The sequence below is a fragment of the Cucurbita pepo genome, chromosome 15, assembly GCF_057944985.1.
Source record: "Cucurbita pepo subsp. pepo isolate OVF chromosome 15, ASM5794498v1, whole genome shotgun sequence".
NCBI lineage: Eukaryota > Viridiplantae > Streptophyta > Magnoliopsida > Cucurbitales > Cucurbitaceae > Cucurbita > Cucurbita pepo.
The window spans coordinates 6,966,518-6,992,007 of NC_141812.1; the positions used below are offsets into that span (position 1 = coordinate 6,966,518).

Below are 25,490 nucleotides of genomic sequence, written 5' to 3' on the forward strand. Positions count from 1 at the left end.
GTTTGTTCTGAAAAATATGAAGAGGTGATGAGTTTAAATAGGGATGAAGTTGTAAAAATAGGAATTGATACGGACCAAATGTGAAACACGAAAAATAATATTTATTTATTTTTAAATTTATCATAAAAAATTATAGATCACATATTTCATTTAAGTATATCTATATATATATATATATAAATACCATTATCTCAACAATAATGAGCCAAGTATGTAATAATATAATAAAAAAAAATATTAATGAAAAACATGTGAGTCACGAATTAGAAAGTTTTATAATTCTAATTGAAATATTATAAATGTAATTTAAATAATTTTAAAATTCAAGAAAACTAGTTTTCATTGAAATAGTAACAACTTTTATTTTAGTTTAAAGCAATTGAAAATTCCACCCTTTGTTACTCTACCAAAGTTATAAATGTCATACTTCGATTGGTCTATGATGTCAATTTTGTCCGCTGGTCCGTCAATTTTGTGACTACATCATCAATTTTGTCACCATATCATCACGTCAACTATCTTGTTTTGAATTTGATTGGTCCATGATGTCAATTTTGCCGCTACATCATCACGTCGGGTATCTTGTTTTGACTGAAACTTCTCCGTTTTATATCTAATTTGAGTGAACCAAAAAAGACGTTCAAATCGTTATTCCCAACCTTACACTGTGGACAGAATACTGAGAATTGTTAATAATTGAAGGTAGGTTTGATATCATCCGAACATCAATTAATTAATTAACCTTCGTGTTTATAATGTATTTGGGCTTTAAGTGAAAGATGGTATCATCACTATCATTTATTTAATAAAAACTATTTGTTTTCCTCTCGACTAATCAAAATCGTAAAGAAACAATATGATTTCCTCGTTGATTAATCAAAACTCTTCAGTGACTACAAACTAAGAGACGTATCGTCACTATCATTTACTTCATAAAAATTATTTGTTTTCCTCTTGACTAATCAAGATCGTCGAACAAAGAAATTACTAGACCTAGTAATCACTATCATTATATTAGAGAACTGTTTGATTTCCTCGTCGACTAGTCAAAATCGTACAGTAAAGAAATCATAAGACCTGTCGTTCGTGACTCTTAATTAATTGTAGAAACTATTTGATTTCCTCAACGAATCAAAATCCTAGGTGATTACGACTTTTATTACCGATTAAAGAAGAAATCCTTTGATTTACTGAAAGATAAATCAACGATTTATTTATTTAATAAACTATTTAGTTTCCTCTCGACGAATTATACTCGTAGCAATCACTATCAATATTAGTGAGTTATATTCCTCGTCGACTAATAAACGACATTGAAGAAACTATAAGACCTAGCATTCAAGATATTCAACTAAAGAGACTATTTGATTTCCTCATCGAAGAATCAAAATCGTATAGTGATTACGAACTATGGAACCAAGAGATCACGATTACTGATTAAAGAGGAAATCGTTTCGTTTTCTGAAAGATTATCCATCCGACATACCTGATTGCTTGTGATTTGTGAGCCACCGATAAATTCCAACCACTGACTCGTCGCATTTCTTGTCGAGAAAACTCAAAGGCCGCACGCAAATTTCGCCTTCTTTAACTCTCCTTCAAGTTCCCGCTCTTGGTTTATATAGAGCTTTACGGGAACGTTTGCCAGTTGCGTTTTATTTACGGAGGAGAAAATGGTAAAAAAGTATTGCGGTAATTCGTCTGATTTGTACGGATGTAAACGGCGCCATTTACTAACGGTCTGGAATGGGTCATACTATTAAAAATGAATGGGCTCAAAGAAGCCCAAATACATTATAAAAACCAATGTATGTTAGGATCGCACAACAACACACACGCTCGATCTAGATGAACACAAAGAATAGGATAGAGAAAATTGCAAGAAGAACTCTGGCTAAAAGAATTTTTTTTATTGATGACTTCGTAGAGAGAATAGAAAGTTACATCTCAAAGCTCTACCGGACGGGATATATATATAGTTCAATTTACTATATATAGCTTTACCAGATTTAACCATCTACTATATATAGCTATTTACTATATATAGCTTTACCCGATTTAACCATCTACTATATATAGCTATTTACCATATATAGCTTTATCGGATATAGCTTTACCAAATATAGCTTTACCGGATAATAACCGTTGACCAAGCTATAAATAAGCATCAGGCTCCATAACCTATCAATTCTCCCACTTGGAGACTTATCTAGTCAACCAAGAATTTCATTCTGAAACGACCATGAGCATCTTCATGGTCTTCATGGCACCATATCAATTGAGGCTTTGCACAACCTCAATATTCCAACATCAACACATTTTGTCAACATGTTTGCTGGATTCTTTGCACCCTCTATCTTCTCCAAACACATCACCATCTTTCACTAACCTGCAAGTGAAATGGTATCGTCTTCTGTGTTTTCTCTTGAAATGATAGACCGGGTTCCTTCGCCAACTGTTTGACACTCTGACTATCTCTGTAAAGAATATCTTCGTGCTACTTCTTGCCCATTCTTCCAGATAGTCAGTCATCCATATCGTCTTCTTTCCAGCTTCAACTATTGCCACGTACTCAGCCTCAGTACAACGCATTTTTTAAGTCTAGACGTCTCATCATCCATGGCTTGCTCCCACTTGGTTGTATCCTCCAACTGTAGGGCCTCATCAAAGGGTTGTGGTTCCCTTTCATCAGCAACAGATAGTGTAATGAAGGTACATGCATATTTGGTACTCTGATAGTACAGGATGATCTTCTCAACACCAGTTCAGGTGTCACTTGCTCCACTGCTGATTCCTCCGCAACAACCTCAGGAGTTTGTTGAGTATCTGCTACAAAATCACTTGGTGATTTTCTCCGCAACTCAACCTCAACTCTCACTTGTTTTGTTGTCTTGGAACCTTGCTCCACATCTAGTTCCTCAGCAGTAGTCTTAGGAGTTTCTTGAGTATCTGCTACAACATCACTAGGTGAGTTTCCCTGCAACTCAAGCTCAACTCCCACTTGCTTCGTGGTCTTGGAATCTTGCTCCACATCTGGTTCCTCAGCAGTCATCTCAGGAGTTTCATGAGTATCTGCTATAACCTCAGTAAGTGAGTTTTCCTGCAACTCAAGCTCAACTCCCACTTGCTTCATGGTCTTGGAACCTTGCTCCACATTTGGTTCCATTTCCAACCGCACTTTCTTCAACTCTCTGGCGGTCCTTGTGAAGCTAACTCGTTTCTGCTTGCTCATAACATAGTTCTCACAACGACCCACATCAGCAGATTTCGGACCTTCTAAAACTCCTTTCGCAGCCAGCCTCTTCATTCCTTTCGCGCTCATCGGTTCAAGTCTATTGTGCTGTAGACTTGAATTTGAAGCACTCTCAGCAACAGCAGCTATGTTCATACACCCTGCAGTGGTGTATAGGGTTCCAGATTTTGAGCCACGTGCTACCACCGTAGCACCCTTCATAATCATCCACGAACCCTTCCCTAACTTTTTTGCATAACCTGTGCTGTTCAACTGACCAATAGAGATCAGGTTCCTTTTGAGACCAGGAATATATCTGACATCATTTAATGTCTACTGATTTCCTGCTGGAGTTTTTATGCAGACATCTTCTTTTCCTTTAATCTCCAAATCTTTGTTGTCGGCAAGATACACCTTCTCGAAATTTTCAGACTTGAAATTCCAGAACAACTCTTTATTTGGAGATGAATGAAAAGATGCACCTGAATCCAAAATCCAGGATTCAATCCAACTGTCCGCGCTGAGGATTAGAGCATCCCCAATGTCTTCTGCTGAATTTATAGAATCATCATCATCTCCAGATTTGTGATTCTGCTTCCTCTTTGGTCTTGTACAACCTGTCCGAAAGTGGCCTTTTTCTTCATAATTCCAACACGTTACGTTTGGTCTATTTGGATATTTTTCTCGGTTATTTGATTTTGATCGCCCTTTGTTTGGGCCCTTTGGTTTACTTCTTCCCCTTCGATCAACACTGAGAGCATTGCCTGATGAATCTCCAGTTTCTCGTTTGCGAATACTTTCGCTGAGAACTACATCTCGAATTTCACCAAACTTCAGTTTATCAGATCCTCGGGAACTGCTGATTGCGGCAACAACAGTATCCCATGACTCGGGTAAGGATGACATCAAAATCAATGCTTTAATTTCATCTTCGAAATTAATTTCCACCGAACTCAGTTGACTTACGATCATGTTGAATTCATTTATATGATCAACAACATGTTCACCTTCAGACATCTGTAGATTGAACAATTTATGCATCAAATACACCTTGTTCATAGCCGACGGTTTTTCGTACATATTCGACAGCGCCTTCATCAGATCTGATGTTGTCTTCTCCTTGATAATGTTGAAAGCCACGTTTCTGGATAGCGTCAACCGGATCATCCCTAAGGCTTGTCGATCCTTGTGCTTCCACTGTTCCGTGGTCATGGTATCCGGCTTCACCCCCAACAGAGGTTCGTGAAGATCTTTCTGGTACAGATAATCTTCAATCTACATCTTCCAGAAACCGAAATCGGATCCATCGAACTTCTCAATTCCAATCTTTGAACTTTCCATGTTCAAAGATCGTGGTGAATTTTGCCTAGCTCTGATACCAGTTGTTAGGATCGCACAACAACGCACACGCTCGATCTAGATGAACACAAAGAATGAGATAGAGAAAATTGCAAGGAGAACTCTGGCTAAAAGGATTTTTTTTATTGATGACTTCAGGTATGTAAAACAAGAGAAAGTAGAGAGAATAGAAAGTTACATCTCAAAGCTCTACCGGACGGGATATATATATATAGTTCAATTTACTATATATATATTTACCAGATTTAACCATCTACTATATATAGCTATTTACCATATATAGCTTTACCGGATATAGCTTTACCAAATATAGCTTTACGGATATAACCGTTGACCAAGCTATAAATAAGCATCAGGCTCCATAACCTAACAATGTATATTTGAATATTTAGATTTTAACATGTTTATAAGGTAGGTTTGTTATCATGCGAACATCAATTAACCTTTTGAGTAAATCCTTGATGTACTTCTCTTGATTTAAGAACATACCATCTTTCAGTTGTTTGATTTGAAGTCCAAGAAAGAAACTGAGCTCTCCCATCGTACTCATCTCAAACTCATTACACGTACATTTGGAAAATTCTTCACATAAAGAAGGGTTAGTAGAACCAAATATAATATCATCCACATATATTTGCGCTAATAACATATCATTTTCTTTAATTTTAATAAAGAGAGTTGTGTCGAGCTTACCCATTTTGAAATCATTCTCAATAAGAAAATTACTAAGTCTATCGTACCAAGCTCTTGGAGCTTGTTTTAAGCCCTAAAGAGCCTTTTTCAACTTATAACATGACGTGGAAAGTCAAAATTTTCAAATCCAGGAGGTTGTTTTACATAAACTTCCTCCATAATATAACCATTTAAGAATGCACTTTTCACATTCATTTGATATAATATAAAATTTTTGTAAGAAGCAAATTCATGTAACATTCTAATACCTTATAATCTAGCAACAGGTGCAAAAGTTTCTTCATAGTCTATACCTTCCTCCTGACAATAACCTTGAGCTACAAGTCTAGCTTTAGGCATTGCTTGCCTTCGACAACCAAACATCACTTTTGTGGAATTCAATTTTGTTTGACCACACACGTCGCCTGCGTATGCATGTTTAATCGTGAGCAACACAACAACGTTGCTTCTCATTGTCATATCAGTTCCCAACAACACGATCCATGCATCATGATATGATGCATGACCATCTTAGTTTGCTCAAACCATATGTTGGGAACTCACCCATGTGTCGATCATCTCATTAGGACATTTCAAACATTCATCCATCTGGATTCTCTTGAGCCTCAGACTCTCCCCTGTACATGCTAAACCATTTACGACATACTTTCTTGATAGCGGGTGCATGATCCAACCTTCGACACATTGGTTGGGGAGCAATATTGGCACACCTATGCCATCTCTTACTTTCTTGTTTCTTTCATCAACCATAGAAAATGTTATCTATTTTAAGATTAAGATCAATCATTAGCTCAGGCATAAATCCTGACTTGGAAAAATATGAAAATAAGGGCCACATTTTATAGGACAGGGGTAATGTGCCATTGCAACCATATAACAATCCTCACGCAAATCTTGTTAAACATGTCATAATCTAATAATCATGCCAAAAACTTGATGATGGAATATAAAATTTTCAAATGACTCATAGTGTCGAAGGAATCATCATTTTCAAATGACAATTGTGGTCGGTGGCGTTTGTTGTTACAAACCTTGAGGATGTGAATCTAAGAACGATCATTAAGGTCATATATTGTGTGTTCTTCTTCAATGATGGAAGGAGAAGACGTTAAACCGATTGAGGCAGACCCTTGAAGAATCTTTTAAAAATCACCTACCGAAGATGTCTGGGCTAAAACTGCTAGTAGCCTAGACATTGAGTTGAGAAATTCAGTGTTTTTCCTTTGTGGCAGATCTTGTAAATGACCATTTGTCGAAAGACATATCAAAACTATTTACTTTTCGTTAAAGGATCGTCATATCCTTTCTGCCCTCATGTTTGATGTTCACATAGAGAATCTTAACATCTCATCAGAAGCATTCAAATGTCTCCCCCACAACTTACTATGCTCATAGAGGTAAATCTGGAGAAATCGTCAACCTGTTTCCAAAACCCTTTCATGGGATCAGATAACTAAGAATTCTACCTGGATCCTTAAATATGCGAGCCTTCCAATCAGGAAAGACCCACAGTTTGCTCAAGTCATCGAACATGATGATGGAAAGCGTAAAAGTAAAATTCAATGAAAATTAAATTTTCTTTCCAAAGGTAAAGATTCTTAAGCTCGAGATCTAGTACCTCATGAATCTCGAGATCTCCATAAAAAATCAACATGTCAAAGTCTATGCAAATAGAGCCGGTTGATTACAACAAAGAAGTAGTTTTAGTCGATTATGAGGGCAATCCCAGATCTCCAACTCAAACCGAATTGGATACTACATCTATCTTCAACCAAATCCATATTATCACAAATGAATTGTCCACTAATAAAGAATTCCTTAAAAACGCATTACAACCTCGAAGGATATCCTAAATATCCAACATCAAAATAACTTCTCAAACAAGATTCTCTCAACCATTGCAAGACAAGTTAAGAAGATTGAAGAAAAAATCAAGGAAAAACGACAACAAAAGAAATAAAAAAAAACTATTGCAAATATTAATGGCGTGAGATTCGCAAAAGTTGAGGAAAGTTCTTTTATTCATACCAGCTATTTTAGACAAAGTAATTAGTCTCCGCTCAACAGGAGAGGCACTTGCTCTGATTGAAGAAAAGCTAAACAATCTTTCAATTTTGATAGAACCTTAAGTAATTAAACTTTTAGTGTCATAATGAACCATATGAGAATGACCTCAAAAATTTTAAAAATGATTTCTCCAAAGAAGAAAAGATGCCCAAAAAAACTAGACCTCATCAACAAAATTGTTAAATTAGAGGACAAAGTCCAAAAAACTAGATGAAGAAAAATTGGTATCCTAAGCCCTCTTTCCCCGATGTTCCGTTCGAAGAAAAAACTCAAATGACTCAATCCATCTATGAAGGAACATTCATACATAAGTGGAATATAGATGGTCTATTCGGTCATCTAGTCGTAAATGTAATCAACAAAATGTTGATGGGAGCTAGCGCCTATAGTCTTCGAGGTAAGTTTGACCACGCTATTGCTCAAATTGTAACTTTTGGTTTCACAGGAGTACTCAAGGATGGGTTGGAGAAGCATATCTCCGACGAAGAAAAGCAAAGGATACTCAACCATACTACTATAGAAAGAGAAGTACAAATATAAAAAGTGAAATTGGAATATCTCAAGTTATGGAGAATGATATAAGTGTTGAATAGCAATTAATACCCTTTTATATATTGTCTTAAAGTTTGTCGTAGGCAAACTAGAAATCCATACTGAACGTTTGAGAAAATTCTTATGATTATAAGATGCGAAAAGTTAGCTACTTCTGATGGTACAAAGATATAATTGTAACTAAGGTTATGACAAGATATGATAGTACCCTTTAATTATGGATGATGCGCTTCACTGAAGGACTTCCAAAGTATATTTCTCGAAGGATAACTACCGCTCTCAATGAAGAGTATCAGCATAAGATTCCTTGGAATGAATTCACTTATGGTGATTTAGGTTATATAATAGCCAAGTTGACCGCCAGCAAATATTGTCTACTTTGGCCCGTTACGTATCATCGTGAGTCTCACAGTTTTAAAAGCATCTATTAGGGATCAAAATGATATTAATTAACAAATCAGAGTGGCGCAGCGGAAGCGTGGTGGGCCCATAACCCACAGGTCCTAGGATCGAAACCTGGCTCTGATACCAATAATAAATAGCATTCCTATCAACTACAATGATGTCGGTATAATACTCTATGGGTGCTGTGGCTTTGTTGGACCTTAGGCAAGGTTTACCTTCGACATTCTCAAACATCACTTATGTGGAATCAAAACTTGTAGCATTGTTGGACCTTAGGCAAGGTTTACCTTCGACATTCTCAAACATCACTTATGTGGAATCAAAACTTGTTTCACCATACACGCTGCCAATGCATGCATGTTCAATTGTGTACGACACAACAACGTTGCATCTCATCGTCATCTCGGTTCCTCACAACACATCCCTCGGGACAGTTTGGCCAAGTGGTCTAAGGTGCCAGATTTAGGCTTTGGTTTGAAGGGGCGTGGTCCCACAGCTGTCATTTATCTTCAAGCCCGCTGCTAGCACATATTATAAAAACCTCATGATTTTAAAACGCGTCTACTATAGAGAGAGTCTAGCCCTACTCCGACCAGTGCATCGTGTAACGGTCATACTTCTTCAAATGTGCGGCTTCGGCTTCGTGATCTTGACACGCTAGCCAAAAACCTTATGGGGTACACAATCTCCATTCACATTTTTCACCTCGGCTTTGTGGCTTTGTTATACCATAGGCAAGGTTTGCCTTCAACGTTGAAACATCACTTATGTGGAATCAAAACTTGTTTGACCACACACGCCGCCTATGCGTGCATGTTCTATCATGTGCGACACAACAATGTTGCATCTCATCATTATCTCGGTTCCCAACAACACGATCCATGTATCGTGATGCAATCTCATGTCTTGAGATACTCCATCATCTTGGTTTTTCTAGACACATTCGTTGGGACAGTTTGGCCGAGTGGTCTAAGGCGCCAGATTTAGGCTCTGGTCCGAAAGGGCGTGGGTTCAAATCCCACAGCTGTCATAATCATACTTTTTCAATCTCATCGTCCGACCCATGCATCGTATTGCAATCTCATGTCTAGAGATAGCTTGACTATACTTTTTCAATCTCATCGTCCGACCCATGCATCGTATTGCAATCTCATGTCTAGAGATAGCTTGACTATCTTGGTTTGTCAAGGCACATCTATCGTGTACAGTTTAGTCGAGTGGTTTAAGATGCCAGATAGATTTGGGCTCTAGTTTAAAAGGGTATGGTTTTAAAACTCGGAAGAGATTCTAACCCAACTCTAACCCAACTCCAACCAGTGTCTCGTGATCTTGTCATGCTCACGACAAATCTAAAGGAGTACTCAATCTCTATTCACATTTTTCACTCGACTTTATGGCTTTGTTATACCTTAGGCAGAGTTTTCTTCTGCATTCAAACATCCATAATGTGGAATTAAAACTTGTTTGACCACACACGCCGTCTATGCGTGCATGTTCAATCATGTGCGACACAACATTGTTGCATCTCATCGTCATCTCGGTTCCCAACAGCACAACCCATGCATCGTATTGTAATCTCATGTCTCGAGATAGCTCGACCATCTTGATTTGTCCAAATACATTCGTCGGGATAGTTTGGCCGAGTTGTCGAAGGTGCTAGACTTCGACTCTGGTTCAAAAGGGCATGGATTCAAATCCCACAGCTGTTATTTATTTTAATGTTTTGTAAAGCCTCGTGCCCACTGCTAACACATATTGTTTGTTTTGACTTTTTATTTATCGTTGTTAACATCGTGGTTTTAAAACGCGTCTAATATGGAGAGAGTCTAGCCCAACTCCGACCAGTGCATCGTGTCAAAGTCAATATTTTTTCAAATGTGCGGCTTTGTGATCTTGACACGATCATGACAAACCTTAAGGAGTACTTAATTCCCTTTCATATTTTTCATCTAGCTTTGTGGCTTTGTGGCTTTGTTGGACCTTAGGCAGGGTTTGCCTACGGGTTTCAAACATGAATAATGTGGAATTAAAACTTATTTGACCGCACACGCCGCCTATGCGTGCATGTTCAATCATTTGTAACACAACAACATTTCATCTCATGGTCATCTCGGTTCCCAACAACACGACCCATGCATCGTGATGCAATCTCATGTCTTGAGATAGCTTGACTATCTTAGTAGTCCAAACACAATTGTTGGGATAGTTTGGCTTAGTGGTCCAAGGTGCTAGATTTAGTCTCTGGTTTAAAAAGGGATTGGTTTTTAATCCCATAATTGTCATTTATTATTATTTTTTTAAAACCTTTAGGAGTACTCAATCCCCATTCACATTTTTCACCCGGCTTTGTGGCTTTGTTGGACCTTAGGCAGGATTTTCCTTCAGAATTCAAACATCACTTATGTGGAATTCAAACTTGTTTGACCACACACGCCGCCTATGCATGCATGTTTAATCATGTGCGACACAACACGTTGCATCTCATTGTAGATGAGAGCCCCCCAATCAGGTAAGACTCACAGTCTGCTCAAATCATCGAACATCATAACAGAAAGCATAGATGAAAGCTATCTGGCGACGAAGAAAAGCAAAGGACACCCAATCATACTACTATAAAAAATAATAATAATAATAAAAAAAAGTAGCACAAATATAGAAAAAGTAGTACAAATATCAAAAGTAAAGTTAGAATGTCTCAAGTCATGGAGATAGATATAAGGGTTGAAGGGCCGTTAATACCTTTTTATATACTGTCTCAAAGTTTGCCATAAGTGAACTAAACATCTATGATGAAAGCTAGAGATCAAAATGATTAATATTAGCAGAAGCGTGGTGGGCCCATAACTCACAGGTCCCACGATTGAAACCTAGCTTTGATATCATCATACTACATGTGAAATAACATAGTCAGCAAAAATAAGGGACACTACTTATCCTACAATACATAAAAGTGGCAGCGAACCACACATCACTCACCTATCTTTTTCGGTTTGATTGTCCTTCTTTCAGTGTCCCTCCACGAGGCGTCTCCGTCATCAAATCGAAGTTAAATCATGCTTCATGATAACGAATTACTTTGTTGATTGAATATCTTAGAGAAAAAAAATACTTGTTTGAGAATTGAATCACTCCGCAGGCAAGATCGATCATGTCAAGCTTAGATGATACTAAACATACAACCTAAACTACATAGCATTACAAAAAAAAAAACTTATTACTTAGTTAAAAGAAGGCATAAATGATATTTTTACTACCTTTTTCAAGTCTACAAGACAACATAAGTGGTTATATATAGCCTCAACATGAAACCCTTAACCTTCCACTAGGAATTTTAAGAGTTGTATCATTCATACTTTTAGGACTATAGTTAGCCACTATGAAAATGAGAAATTTTAAGAGTTTGTCATTCATACTTTTAGAACTATAATTAACCACTATGAAAATGTAACGATCTTATTTTTTTTACTAAAATAGAGTCGTACCATATGCATGATGTGATCTTTTTATGTGGAAATATTCATTTTAAATGTTTCATCAGTCCCATGGACTTACATAATAAAAATAAAATTCATAAATAAATCGAAAACATATAAGAAATGATAATAAACATATATATCCAAAAACTAGAAAACAAATGATGATGGAGTTGACACACGAGTCGTGTGAGTTGCGACTGACGTGGGAAGCGTGTGCGCTGCACATGAGAAGAGCATGACTAGTTTGTCAGGTCACACATGCATTTCTCGAAGAGTGTCCTTTTCAGGTCGTGCGCTGCTGGGAGTGATTTAGTGCTTGTTGGGCCACCCGTGTTGAACCTGGATCCAAAAGTCTATCGGTTTTGTCTCTTTGGCCTATTTTCTACTTCTACTAGATCTTTGGCGCTCACTGAAAATGCATTAAGAAAATAAAAAGTCATAAAATGCATTTATGTCTATCGCGAGATTTCTGATGCAAGGGTGATTGCTCCCACGAGATCGCTAACTCTTTTATTTTTTTCCTTGTTGTTACCGTAAATGTAACCTAAATGTGAATAAAATTCATAAAATACATTAGTGAGATCCACAAAAAAAATTTGTAACTAGGATAAATAAAACTCATCTTCCTTAAGCTTATATTTCCTTAAAAGCATTCCATGATTGAGATGTCTTGATTCGTATCATTCTCCACTTCTTCAAGAGGATTCATGGTCGAATCTATTTGTAAAACTTTGCTGCAAAAGTAGGTTAAGAAAATACAAAAGACCTCACAACACTTTATCACGTGAACACTCAACACTTTATTCACGTGTACACTCAAGGAATTGTTGGCCATTGTTTGCAATCATTTACACAAATGAAGCTCTCTGTAAGGACATGGCTGATGCGATGGCTCAAAAAGACGGGTAAATTTTTTTGCGAAATAAAATCATTAAAATTTAAAACATAATTTACATTATACCAAAATAGTATGCGCACATTAGTAATTTAAAATACAACATAATAGTTAAAAGACAGAATAAGGAACAGATGCAAAACATTTTAAAATAAAAGGGTTGAGACGACAGGTGAGGTTAGTCTATGGCACCTGCTCCAGATTCCGCTCCCGACCTCGACCAGCTCCTTATTACCTAGAAAAAAATTGGAGAATAAGGAATGAGTACAAGACTCAGTAAGTAGCCTACTTGTAGGCTCTTAATCGTGTCCTTGATATGCTAGGGTACCACATTCTTTGTTCTTGCTTGTTCTTGATCTTGTTCTTGTTTTAAGTACTTAAGCCCCTTTAATTCTTGTTCTTGACTTAGGGTTCTTATCTTGATCTTTGTTGAGGACCTTGGTTCTTAAACCCTAAAACCTTGGTTTTCCTTTAAGGGCCTTAGCACTATGGTTTTTGGTTCTTGGTCATTTGTTCCTAGTTCTTGTCCTTAGAACTAGGATCTTGATCCATGTTCTAGTCCTTTATCTTTCTCTTGTACTTGGTCTTCTTGGTTCTTGTTCTATTATTGATTCGTTCTCCAAGACACTTCCCCTAGGATTTACGACACTAGACATGTACCTGAGAATCTTGCGTCCAAGGCTTCATGCGTTCTAAGCGACACAGCTTTAACTTAAGTCCAAGGCTTCATGCGTTCCAAGCGACGTAGTCTTACCGCATCTTAGGGCTTGCCCTTCGATATGGTCTGCTTAACCTATGCCCAAGGTTTCATGCATTCTAAGCGGCATAGTCTAAAAACATACATCCAAGGCTTCTTACGTTCCAAGCGATGTAGTCTTAAAACTGCATCAAGGGCTTGCCCTATAATACAGTCTGCTTAACCTATGCCCAAGGCTTCATGCGTTCCAAGTGACATAGTCTGAAAACCTACATCAAGGGCTTGCCCTATAATACAGTCTGCTTAACCTATGCCCAAGGCTTCATGCGTTCCAAGCGACATAGTCTGAAATCCTACATCCAAGGCTTCTTACGTTCCAAGCGATGTAGTCTTAATACTGCATCAAGGGCTTGCCCTATAATACAGTCTGCTTACCTACGCTAAAGGCTTCATGCGTTCCAAGTAGCGTAGTCTAAGTCATGAACATGCTGTACCGTGGGAGGTCTTAGGAGGTTCTTGATTCGTGGCTAAGGTAACTTACTCTCTTCTTGTTCCTCCGTGACCTTAGACTACTCCCCTTGATAGACCATAAAGGTCACTTGCTCGGTGCATACTTGAACATGGCATCCTGCAAGTCTGCAGGGCATCTCTAATAGGTGAGGGAAACTTGAGGCATGACATCCTGCAAAGGAAACATGGTCCAAGACATTCCACCTAGAAGAGGAATTATTGGGCACCGCTTGGTGGGAGGTCATGGGTCACTTTGGACATGATTAGAGTATTACCTAGCATTCTCGAGTTTCTGTTTCTGAGTTTGGGGACCTTGATCCCTCGTCCTTGAGTGGTACCTAGCATTCTTCTTGCTTGGGTAGTTGTAAAGCTTGTGTGTTGTTTGTTCTTGGTTCTTAATCTTGTAAGTTTCTAAGGTCCTTAATTCCTTGAGACATAAGTTGTAACTTGTATTTGTAACCATATGAACCCATCTTAGTGTAAGTTGTTCTAGAAGGTCATAGATTCTTAGGGAGTTCTTTAGAGGGTTCTAGAAGAGTCTGAAGTCTTGTGGTGTTTCCTTTAGGTGTTTCTTGGATCCTAACTTGGTTTAGGTTCCAAACTTACTCCAATCAACTTGAAACCTCAAACTTATCTTCATGTCCTTCATAATCGACCTTATAAGAAGTAGCAAATCATCCGGAGCACGTATAGACCTTGAAATCTTATAAGAGTCCTAGGGACATTTTGGCCATTTCACCCCTAATTCTTGGTTTTGCTACTTAACGTGTTCCAATGCCTTTCAACTTTACAAAATCATCAAACATCATAAAATAGGATCTACTTCAGGGTTTCATAGCATGGAGGTCATCTAGGTCAGGAACTGTAGGTAGATATCCTTAGAGGCATTATGGTCATTTTGCACCATTTCTTGGTTTACCCACTTATCCTTATCTAATGACTACAAAACTTCATTTAGAACCTCAAAATGCTATAATATGCTCAGAATTAAAATTTTATAGGCAGCGGAGTTCATCTAGTGGGTTATTCTAATGTTACCTAATTACCGAGCAATTTGATAGGTTTAAGGTCTTAACTCGCGGTTCTTTGAGTTTTTCTTTCATCTAATCCTAGTTCGTACTTGGTGTTCATATGAAAATCCAAGCGATTCCTGCAAGTATTTCTTAACAAAAAAATCCAAGGTGGCTACTTACCTCGTTGTCGACATTCAGGACCTCTGTTCTTGACCTTCCGGTACCCGATTTACCTCAACTTTCCTTTCACACACTCCTTATTATGTCTACTTTCTGGAACCATAGAGTTTTTCATGAGAATCCATCTGGAAGGGGGTTAAAATTGAGAAAAACCGAGGGAAGGTTGAGTTTTCGGTTGACATGGCCAGTTCAACTGAACCGCCCACATCATCGTCTTCTTCCTCCAGACGGGGAGAAGGCGCGTGCGACCGTTCGTGCCGCCGTCGTAAACTCGCCCTCCCCAACTCCTATCACACTGTTTGTCCCCTCCATTCCTTCATAAAACTTAAAGAATGTGTTACAAGGAAGAGCTAGGGATTGATTTTATACCTTCTCATCGGATTGTAGCCTAAGATATTTGCTTCCAAATTTCGTCCAAAATATGATTTCTCGCTGGAGTAAAAACAGAGGATTTCTTATTGGGTAGCCGATTCTAGGGGTATTTTAGGCTCGATTTCGTCACGAAACCTCTTCCTTATTGTTCCCTTAATCTAAAGGAATTAGTTTGGAGGAATGACTTTGAGTGTAGGACCTTAATTTTGAGAAATCACTCTCGGTCTGCAAGTTACCCGACGCCTCCAATTTACAATATCTTGGGTATCTTGTTCTTTGACGTTTCAGCTCTTTATTCCTTCATCAAAGTTACTCATCTTCTTTTTTCTGAAGCTAAAGGAATCCTTAATTTGAAGAAAAAGTGGCCGTAGATAGGAATTCGACACTTACCTCCAATTTGAGCCCGAAACGGATTTTCTTCAATTGGGAACGTTCCTGAGGTTATTTCTCTTCGCGGTCTTCTATGAAAACATTCCTTGGAGGTGCAGAAACCTATTGGGGTCGTCCTTGCTCGAAGAATACTTGTATATCCTTGGATTGGAATTTTGAGTTTTCCTTGAAGCTTTTTAATGGCAGATTGGATTGGGCGAATGGTTTCTAGGCACTTTCACGACTCTATTCCTTCGTAAAACTTGTGGGTAATGTTGTTTAGAAGCTATAGGAACAAGTTTGAAAGGAAATGGTGGAGAATTGCTCTCGAATTTGGAAGAAGCCTGAGAGTAGGAGACCCAAAATCTAAACACTTATTGCCAATAGCTAGGTGCTCGACCTTTCTCGATTCTTGTTCCAAATGATTGCCCCAACTACAGAATTTATAGGGGAAACTTAAACCAACATTGGGAGCTCCAGAATCATCGTGAATTGTCGGTTGAATTTTCCAGAAAATCCATTGGAAATATCTATTCCGATCAGAGCCTCACCGACGTTGGTTTTGAATCCTAGCCGTTGGATGTGACGATCCGTGAGTTTTCTAGAATATATACAAGTTTGGAGGTGATCCAACGGCTGAGACTCGACATTCGAAGGATTTTGTGCAGAAGGCACTGTGAAGGTTCCGATTTTTTAGCAGAATGGTAAATCCGTAATTATCCTTAACTTCAAGGGTATTTTGGTAATTTGCCACTTTTCGAATATTTTATTATTATTTTCTCAAAAAATCCATAATTTTCCTAAAAATTCTTCATCTCTTGTTGGTCATTTCTCTGGTCTTGAACATCTTGAAATTCCTTCTAGATAAGGAATTAAAAATCTCGCAAGATCCTTGATATTGGAAAAATGACATTTTCGTCCCTTTCGCTTATGCTTTCATTCCAATCATTCTCCAAAGGTCTTATGTAACGACCCTAAATTTCCACATACTCAGAGTCGCTACTAACGTCTCATGCTCATCTATAATGCGGAAATATAACTCTTACATGAATATAACTGATAACGTAAACTTAAAAAAAAAAAAAACGTTTAAAACAACTTCTTCTCTGGAAAACACAGCCATGGTCTTACGTGTTTAAATATGAAATACTGAAATTTAGAGAAAACAAAAACAAATACAAAATAATTTAAAACAATGAAATGCAAAACAACCTATTTCTAACTTAAGACTAGAAATTCAAATATGAGTCTACCCTATGCACGTGCCACAGTCTCTGCTCGCGATGCCGCCGTCCTCCGTACAAGTGCGCCTTGCCTTTACCTGAAAAAAATGATGTGGCACACGGCCTGAGTATTTCAAAGAATACTCAGTAAGTGGCCCCACTATAGGGGCCATGCTAATGCAAACACATGCAATCATGAATAGGGACCTATCTCTAATCATCTTAGGGGTGGCCTCCAGTCTCGGACAAATTGGATGTGTAGTACTTCCCTACACACGACTCACACGTGCGAGTGTGAGTCCCCAGGACGCTCGCACACCCCCTGGACCCTCTGGTCAAGCTAATCTGTAGCGACGTCCGGAGGTCAGCGGAACCCCATAGTGTCATGCGCCTCATGAACACCCTCATCTATGTGCTTTCGCACCTGTGCGCATTCGCGCTCATCATAAGGTGCGCGTCCGCACTCATCATCTCTAGGGGAAGTAGCCCTATGCTTATGAACATACAAAATGCATGAGGTCCCTCTAGATCCATCGTAATGTCTCTTCTAACACAACCCTCTAGTCTCATCTCTTTGTTACTCTAGGTAACTCATACTCGTGGATATTTATATTAATATCATTTTCATGCTCTTAGGGTTGTGTCCTACGTCGATCTAACGACATGATGCAATATGGCACTCATCATCATCTAGCATGCTCAATATAGAAAACATCATCATATTAAGGTAACAATCATGCAATCATCATGCTCATCATAATGCCACAACGTGGGTCAAACATATCAAGCGTCACTCAACAAAATATGTATATACCGCACATATCATCAAGCATCATAATCCACACATCATCATAACTCATACAATTATTTAGCCTATCCTATAGTAAGGCCACTTACCTGGTTAGCTTATACGGGTGTGACCAATTTATCCTTAATGAAAGTTCGATTTTTCCCTTTGTATCCAAGCCAACCTATAAGAATCCATAACATCAATTTCATGTTTAATTCTCTAACTCCTACAAGGGTTCATGTGCTAAACTTAATGCGAGCATTAAAGACTTCATGAGTATTGAATATATATATATATATATATATATCTTGGTATCCTTTTTTTTTACTCTATGTATTTACTCTGTAAAATTGTTTCTGTTCACCAAATCTTCCATTTTCCTCCTCACTGTCTCTCTTTTCTTTCCTGTATTTAATTAGTTAAATATATATAATTTCCTTTCCTTTACCTCTTTCTTTACCTCTTTCTTTTCTTCTTTTCTGTACTTAATTAAATATATGTATATATATTTTTCTTTACCTCTCTCTCTGTTTAATTCATTTCAAACCTCTCTCGGTTTAATTCTTTTCCAAACCTCTTGTTTAATTCTTGTTCAATTCTTTTCTTCCCTATTTAATTCTAACAGTTTAGTAAATGAAGGGTTGATCTAATTCTCAATAATGGTACAAAGAAGAAGATCTATGATCTCATTCAAAGATCTGACATGATTTCTAACTGCTAATTAACATCTAAATAACTGGGTAATGTAGGTGGAAATCTGATTCTAATTAATTCGATAAATGATTTTGAATGTTTCTTTTCTTTCCTAAAACTACTGTCATTAACCATTTCCAATCTATTTTAATTTTTCCTTGAGTAAAAATGGCTATGCATCCATCCATTATGATTTTCTTCTCTTTCCTCAAAATGATGATTCAATTTAGATGCAATTGACACACCCAATTTTGATTTTCGATCCCATATCCAAAAATCTAAATAATTGAAAGAGAGATCTAAGATAACTCTTCTATCTCGTGCAAAAATAAAAGAAAATGAGATCTAACTTACCAATGACTTTTCTATCTCTTTCCATTCCTATTAGATCTGCCTGAAGTGAAGGTCATCTCCAATTCTTCTCTCCCAAAATCGGTGATCTTTCCTATGTTTCTTTCTCCCAATTTTCCCTTCCCAACATCTGCCATTTTTGTTTCTGTTTCTTTCTTGTTTTTTTTTGCAGATCATTTTACAGTTGGAGGGGTTGGGGAGATATTTGAGGAAGGTGGAGAGAGAGAGTCGATAATTTACATTTTTTTTTTTTAATTTAATTTTATTTTATTTTTTTATAATTATTATTTACTTATTATTATTAACTTTTTTTTTTTTTTTCGGGTCGTTACATCTTAAGTCCTTAAGATTACTCCTTAGGGTATAGAAATGACTTACTAAGTCTCGTTTCCTTGCTTAATTCTCATAATTTCTTTCGTGGGATCTTTTGGGTCATGCATAGGTGGCTTTCCTTCACTTTTAGGGTGTTACTAGATTACTCAAATTTGATTGGAAATTGTTTATGTATGCAGGTACAAGCAAACCATTAGGAAGAAAAGGAAGCTATCTTAAAGGTATTTCATGCAGGACTTCAGATGATTGCAGGGATAATGTTTTTTGTGATTGTAAATTAAACATCTGCTTTTGTCATGTTAAGAAGCATCCCATCAACTTCAACTCCAAGTCTCACAAGATGAGTAAGAACATTCATTTAGAAGACAACAAGGAGATCAAAGAAGTGCCTCTCAACAACTAATCAAAATAATGAAGATGATCATAAAGAACTTGATCGATGTGACCCTGTATTTAGATTCTCATAATAAATAAACGATATTTTTGTTTAGTTCGTGTGCCTCTTAAGGTTTCGGGTCATAGTATATCATACGAATACAAGATACACTGACATGCTCGTTCCACATGAAGCTATTTAATGCAACAAATTATTCATAACAACATACCATAAAGAATCATATACATGACAAAGACATCATGAGTAAAAAATCGAGACTCGAAACTATCTCGAACTCTATAGCTCCATAGTTCATGCACACTCTTGTCTCGAGTGTGCAGTTAGTTTATATTTAAAAAGATGAGTAGTGTGATATAGTAACAATGTTTAGAAAATGCTCAATTTTGAAGGACAAGAAAGAGAGTAATCTAAAAATTATTGTTATAATTATTTATATTATGATTGCGATTATTATATTATGATGAGACGGTTTAGGTGAGATCTACCGTAGACCCAACTTTCAATTCCCTTATGGAATCTAGTTGGTCTGGGGATCATCTATGCTCCTCTCTTCTTGAGAATTTATACATCCCTAATTATTATATGGACAACTATCTCTCGAGTTATGGTTTAGGTTATCCTCAATAGAAAAATAAAGTAGAGCATCTAGAACCCAAGCGGAGAGCATGCGTGTGGGGAGTGTGTAGAAAAGTACAATGCATCCAAATCAACCGATAAATGAAATTAGAGCCAAAGTGAAAACATGATGTTTTAATCCACAAGACACAAAATCATATTTGCATACGTGCATTTCCCGACCTTAATAGTGGGGTCACTTCTTGAGTATTTTTCAATATTCATTCTATCATTAAAAAAAAATTTACAGTAATGAAAAGGACATATAAACGGTTGTTGGCTTCTCCTATGGAGGCTATAGAACGAAATCTTTTGTGCTAAATCCAACATTTATTATATTTTTCTCTCTTTTAATTTCGTTTTACCAGAGTCACTATGGGGTCACCTCTGGAGTATTTTTCAATATTCATTCTACCATTAAAAATAAAGGTTTGAAATATTTGTTTAGAGGTCAAAAGTATTTCTATTTGAATCACATCCAAAATATAGGATCATTACCATCAAATTTTGAAAAATTCATTGGTTGATTATTGTAGGTTAGTCTTTTTAGTTATTCCCATTTGGGTTATCATACCATATTTCGGTTTCATATTACCTAATTTAGCAAATGTTCCTCAATTATATAAAAGTTTTGGGTACAAAATTGAAGACACAAAATTATCATCACCCAAAAATCTCTAAAATCCCTTCCAAAGTCATGGACAAGAACATTTCTATCAAGTTCGCTTTCCTAGCTACAATCATCTTGTTCTTCGCCATAATCGATACAGGTTTAAAATATGTTGTAGTTATTAAAATGATATATCTTTTTTTTTTCTTCAAATGATTAAAATGATCCCAATTCATTACATGCATCCCTTTTGTGATCTGATAGGTTAATTTTGTTAATCATAATATTTCTTCTTGTATTAAATAAATAACATCCCATTTAATGTTGTATTTCTAAAATCAAATATTAGTAAAGTAATTGAATGTCCCATAATGGGATGGACAACAATGAAACTCACCTCACCCCGTCAAACCATTTTACAATACAACATAATAGCAAACAAACTTAGTCTCAACTTGGCTTTCGTTGTTGCGATGATATTGTTCCTCGTCTCTTCTTTCGGTAACTTTCAATCTCATTTATTTTTCTTCTGTTTTGTTGTTCTTCATTTTAAAAGCCTATATTTAAATTTTGTGATAATATTGAGGGAAATGTTGATAAAATAATTGTATGTATAGATATTACGAATTGTATATATAACTTTATGTGTGTTTTTCATGGATTAATTATATGTTGAGTGAGGATATAATATGTTGAAATGATTCGTGTTGATCTGTGGGGATAGTTTTCACTCTTAGAAACAAGGAGTAAGTAATGTGATCTTGTCAGAGTGGAATGTCGAGGCCATCAGATGTTGAATCTGAATTTCGAATCTTGATCTAAATCTTCGGCGCGAGGCATTATAAATTAAATATATATATATATATATAAAGAGTTTCAATCTGTAGGAACTTTAAAATTAAGTGTGTTTTTCAGGAAGCAATTCTTTTTGGGTATCCTCCTAGAAAATTTCCTAAGAAGCATATGATTGAGATCAAATCATGTCGAAATGACCCATGTGAGTCTTTGGTGATATTCTTCACCTCTTAGAAACTAGGTGTCAGTAACTTGACCATGTCGCTAGGGTTGCATAGGATTAATGTCGGTGCCATCAAGTATCGACTTCAAATTATGAATCCTTATATGAATCCTATGCATGTGGTGTTATAAACGGTATTAGGCGACACCTCTCCTAGTAGATACAAAAAACGTGTAAATTTCATTTCAATGGCTCAATCACATGACCTAAAAAATTAAGCGTAATTTTCATTATGTTGGATGACTTCTCATTATGTTAGTGAGAACAAAACATGTTGGTATGTCGGGACTGTCTTCCCTCTTAGAACCGAGGACTAGGTAACGTGAGCATGTTGCAGGAGAATGTCGGAGCCTTCAAATGCTAAGAATCCTAGACATCGAGCTGAAATTTAGTACTCTTTGATTATACGTGACTAGATGGCTCAAATTTGATTGAAAATTATTTACGTATGCAGGTACAACCAAACCATTAGGCACAAAAGGCAACTATCTTAAAGGTATTTCATGCAGGACTGCAGATGATTGTAGGGATAATGTGTTTTGTGATTGTAAATTAAACATCTGCTTTTGTCATGGCAAGAAGCATCCCTTCAACTTCAACTCCAACTCTCACAAGATGAGTAAGAATATTCATTTAGAAGACAACAAGGAGATCAAAGAAGTGCCTCAAAACAACTAATCAATATAATGAAGATGATCATAAAGAACTTGATCGATGTGACCCTGTATTTAGATTCTCATAATAAATAAACGATATTTTTGTTTAGTTTGTGTGCCTCTTAAGGTTTCGGGTCATAGTATATCATACGAATACAAGATACACTGACATGCTCGTTCCACATGAAGCTATTTAATGCAACAAATTAGTCATATAACAACATATCATAAAGTATCATATACATGACAAAGACATCATGAGTCAAAAATCGAGACTCGACTCTATCTCGAACTCTATAGCTCCATAGTTCATACACACTCTCGTCTCCGGTGTGCAGTTAGTTTCTATTTAAAAAGAAAGAGTAGCTTGATATAGTAGTAACCTTTAAAAAATGCTCAATTTAGAAGGACAAGAAAGAGAGAAAGAGAGTTATCTAAAAATTATTGTCATAATTATTTATATTATGATTACGATTATAATTATTATATTATGATGAGACGGTTCAGGTAAGATCTATCATGGACATAACGTTCAATTCCCTTATGGAATCTAGTCGCTTTGGGGAACATCTTTGCTCCTCTCTTATAGAGAGCATATACATCCCTCATTATTATATTTATGACTATCTCTCAAGCTTTGGTTTAGGTTCCTCAATAGAAAAAAATAAAATAGAGCATCTAGAACCCAAGCGGGGAGCATGTGTGTGGGCAGTGTGTAGAAAAGTACAGTGCATCCAAATCCACCAAAAAATGAAATTAGAGCCAAAGCCAAGACATGATGTTTTATGCCACTAGACACGAACTCATATTTGCATGTGTGCATTTCTCGACCCTAATCGAGACATCATGCATTATGCTCATGCATTATGCTCATGTATTGGGGGATACCCCTATTCCATCACGAGGGTACGGACACATACACCACTAGACAGATGAAGTATTATTATGTTTTAGATAATGCTGCCATTGCGGTTATTAATTCTAATGGGTGTCCAGCATAAGGAGCTACCAGAGTAGGCTTGTCCGACAAGAAAAGGGGTCCAGCGGTGTACGAACTATCTAATGAGCTTGTACTTGCACGTATGGGTTGTGTGTAGAGTATATGACACACATCTAAGCTGCCCATTAATATAGTATCGTGGGGAAAAAGACTGATATGATAGGTCCTGTCATTGCATTCGCATGTTTATTACATTTAATCCCAATAGTGGGGTCACTTCCTGAGTATTTCTCAAAATACTCAAGCCACGTGTTGCCTCTATTTCAAGTTAAGGCAAGACATTTCTGTACGGCTGACGACGACATTGTAATTCGAGACCATGGCACATGCATAGGGTAGTTGTATTATTTTCTTAGACTTAGGCTAGAACAGGATGCTTTTAATTTAACCTTTATCTATTTTATTTATTCTTTTGTTGTGTCGTTTTTAAAAGTGTTTTCAAAATACGTAAGAAAATGACTGTATCTTAAAATGAAGATGTCGTCTTATGAAAGTTTAAATAAAGTATTTCTGCATTCAATGTTAATGATATTTATACAGTGACGACCTTAAATAAATTTATTCATTGATTTGTACATTAGTTTTTTTTTTTTTTTTTTTTTAATCTTCCCATTTTAGTTATCATACCATATTTTGGTTTCATATTACGTAATTTGGAAAGGAGTAAATATTCTCAATTATATAAGAGTTTGGGTAGAATTATCAGCCCCCAAAAAGCTCTAAAATCCTTCTAGTCATGGACAAGAACATTTCTATAAGTTCGCTTTCCTAGGTGCAATCATCTTGTTCTTCACCGTCTTCGATACAGGTATCTTGTAGTTATTAAAAAATGTACAAGTGTTTGAGGGTTGAGTCGGGTCAGGTCAGATTATGAGATTTTCTAGACCGAACCCAATTATTTGCATTATAAATTTTTGAGCATAAACAACCCTTGTTATATAATGAATCCAACTCAACCCAACTCGACCATAAATTTTTTGGGATAGATAGTTGGTTCAAGTAGTTCGAGTTATTTATTCAATTTTTTTTATTTTGATAAAAATAAAAATTAGTTTGTAAAATATATGTTTATTTATTTTCATACGTTTGGTTACCATTTGCAATTCAATTTTGTGAGCAAACCTGTATATCTTAAAACTAAAGGTAAGTTTGATTGTACAAAGATTCAAACTAATAAGTTTTAGGGTTACCAAAGAACGAACTAGTAGAACTCAATTAAACATATGTTTTGAAAAATTACTTTTACCTGGTAGTAAATAAATAATTATGAAATAAAATAAATAGGTATATATAATTTTATTGTACACAAAAATGTATATTTTAAAATTAACAATAAATTTAGATTGTTTTGGTTCAATCTAGTTTTGGAAAACCCATAAACAACCTCACTCATTTACCAGATCCAGTAGGAAATAAATAATTATGAAATAAAATAAATAGGTATATATAATTTTATTGTACACAAAAATGTATATTTTAAAATTAACAATAAATTTAGATTGTTTTGGTTCAATCTAGTTTTGGGGAACCATAAACAATCTCACTCATAAAAGTTTTCAGTTATTTGAATCTAGTCCAAATAAGTTCATAACTGAACTCGAACCAGATTGGTTCGGTCAATCCATCTAGTTTCGGGAGAACCCTTAAACCAACTCAATCATTAAAGTTTCAGTTATTTGAATTCAGTCTAAATAAGTTCATAACCTAACTCGAACCGCACAGGTTGGGTTGGGTTGATCGAATTTTTTGAGTCATTAGATTGATTTTGATATTAATTTGAGTATTACTTTGTTTGATGAACAGTGACAAGCAAACCATTGGAAATACAAGGAAGTCATATTCATATTACGTGCAACACTGTCCAAGATTGCTTTAATCCTGAGGTTTGTGAGTGCAAATTTGGGCTGTGTTTTTGCGTACCTAAGAGCCCGTCGCCGCACTTCAGCTTCCACCATGACAACATCAGTGATACCACTCAAAACTA

The 25,490-nt window shown here is 36.4% G+C and overlaps 1 non-coding gene across 1 annotated transcript; it reads left to right on the forward strand.

The window, feature by feature from the left end:
* Positions 1 to 9,258: 9,258 nt before the first annotated feature.
* On the forward strand, positions 9,259 to 9,338 carry TRNAL-UAG (transfer RNA leucine (anticodon UAG)). The gene has a single exon. It is a non-coding gene; the product is annotated as a tRNA-Leu (tRNA).
* Positions 9,339 to 25,490: the final 16,152 nt, after the last annotated feature.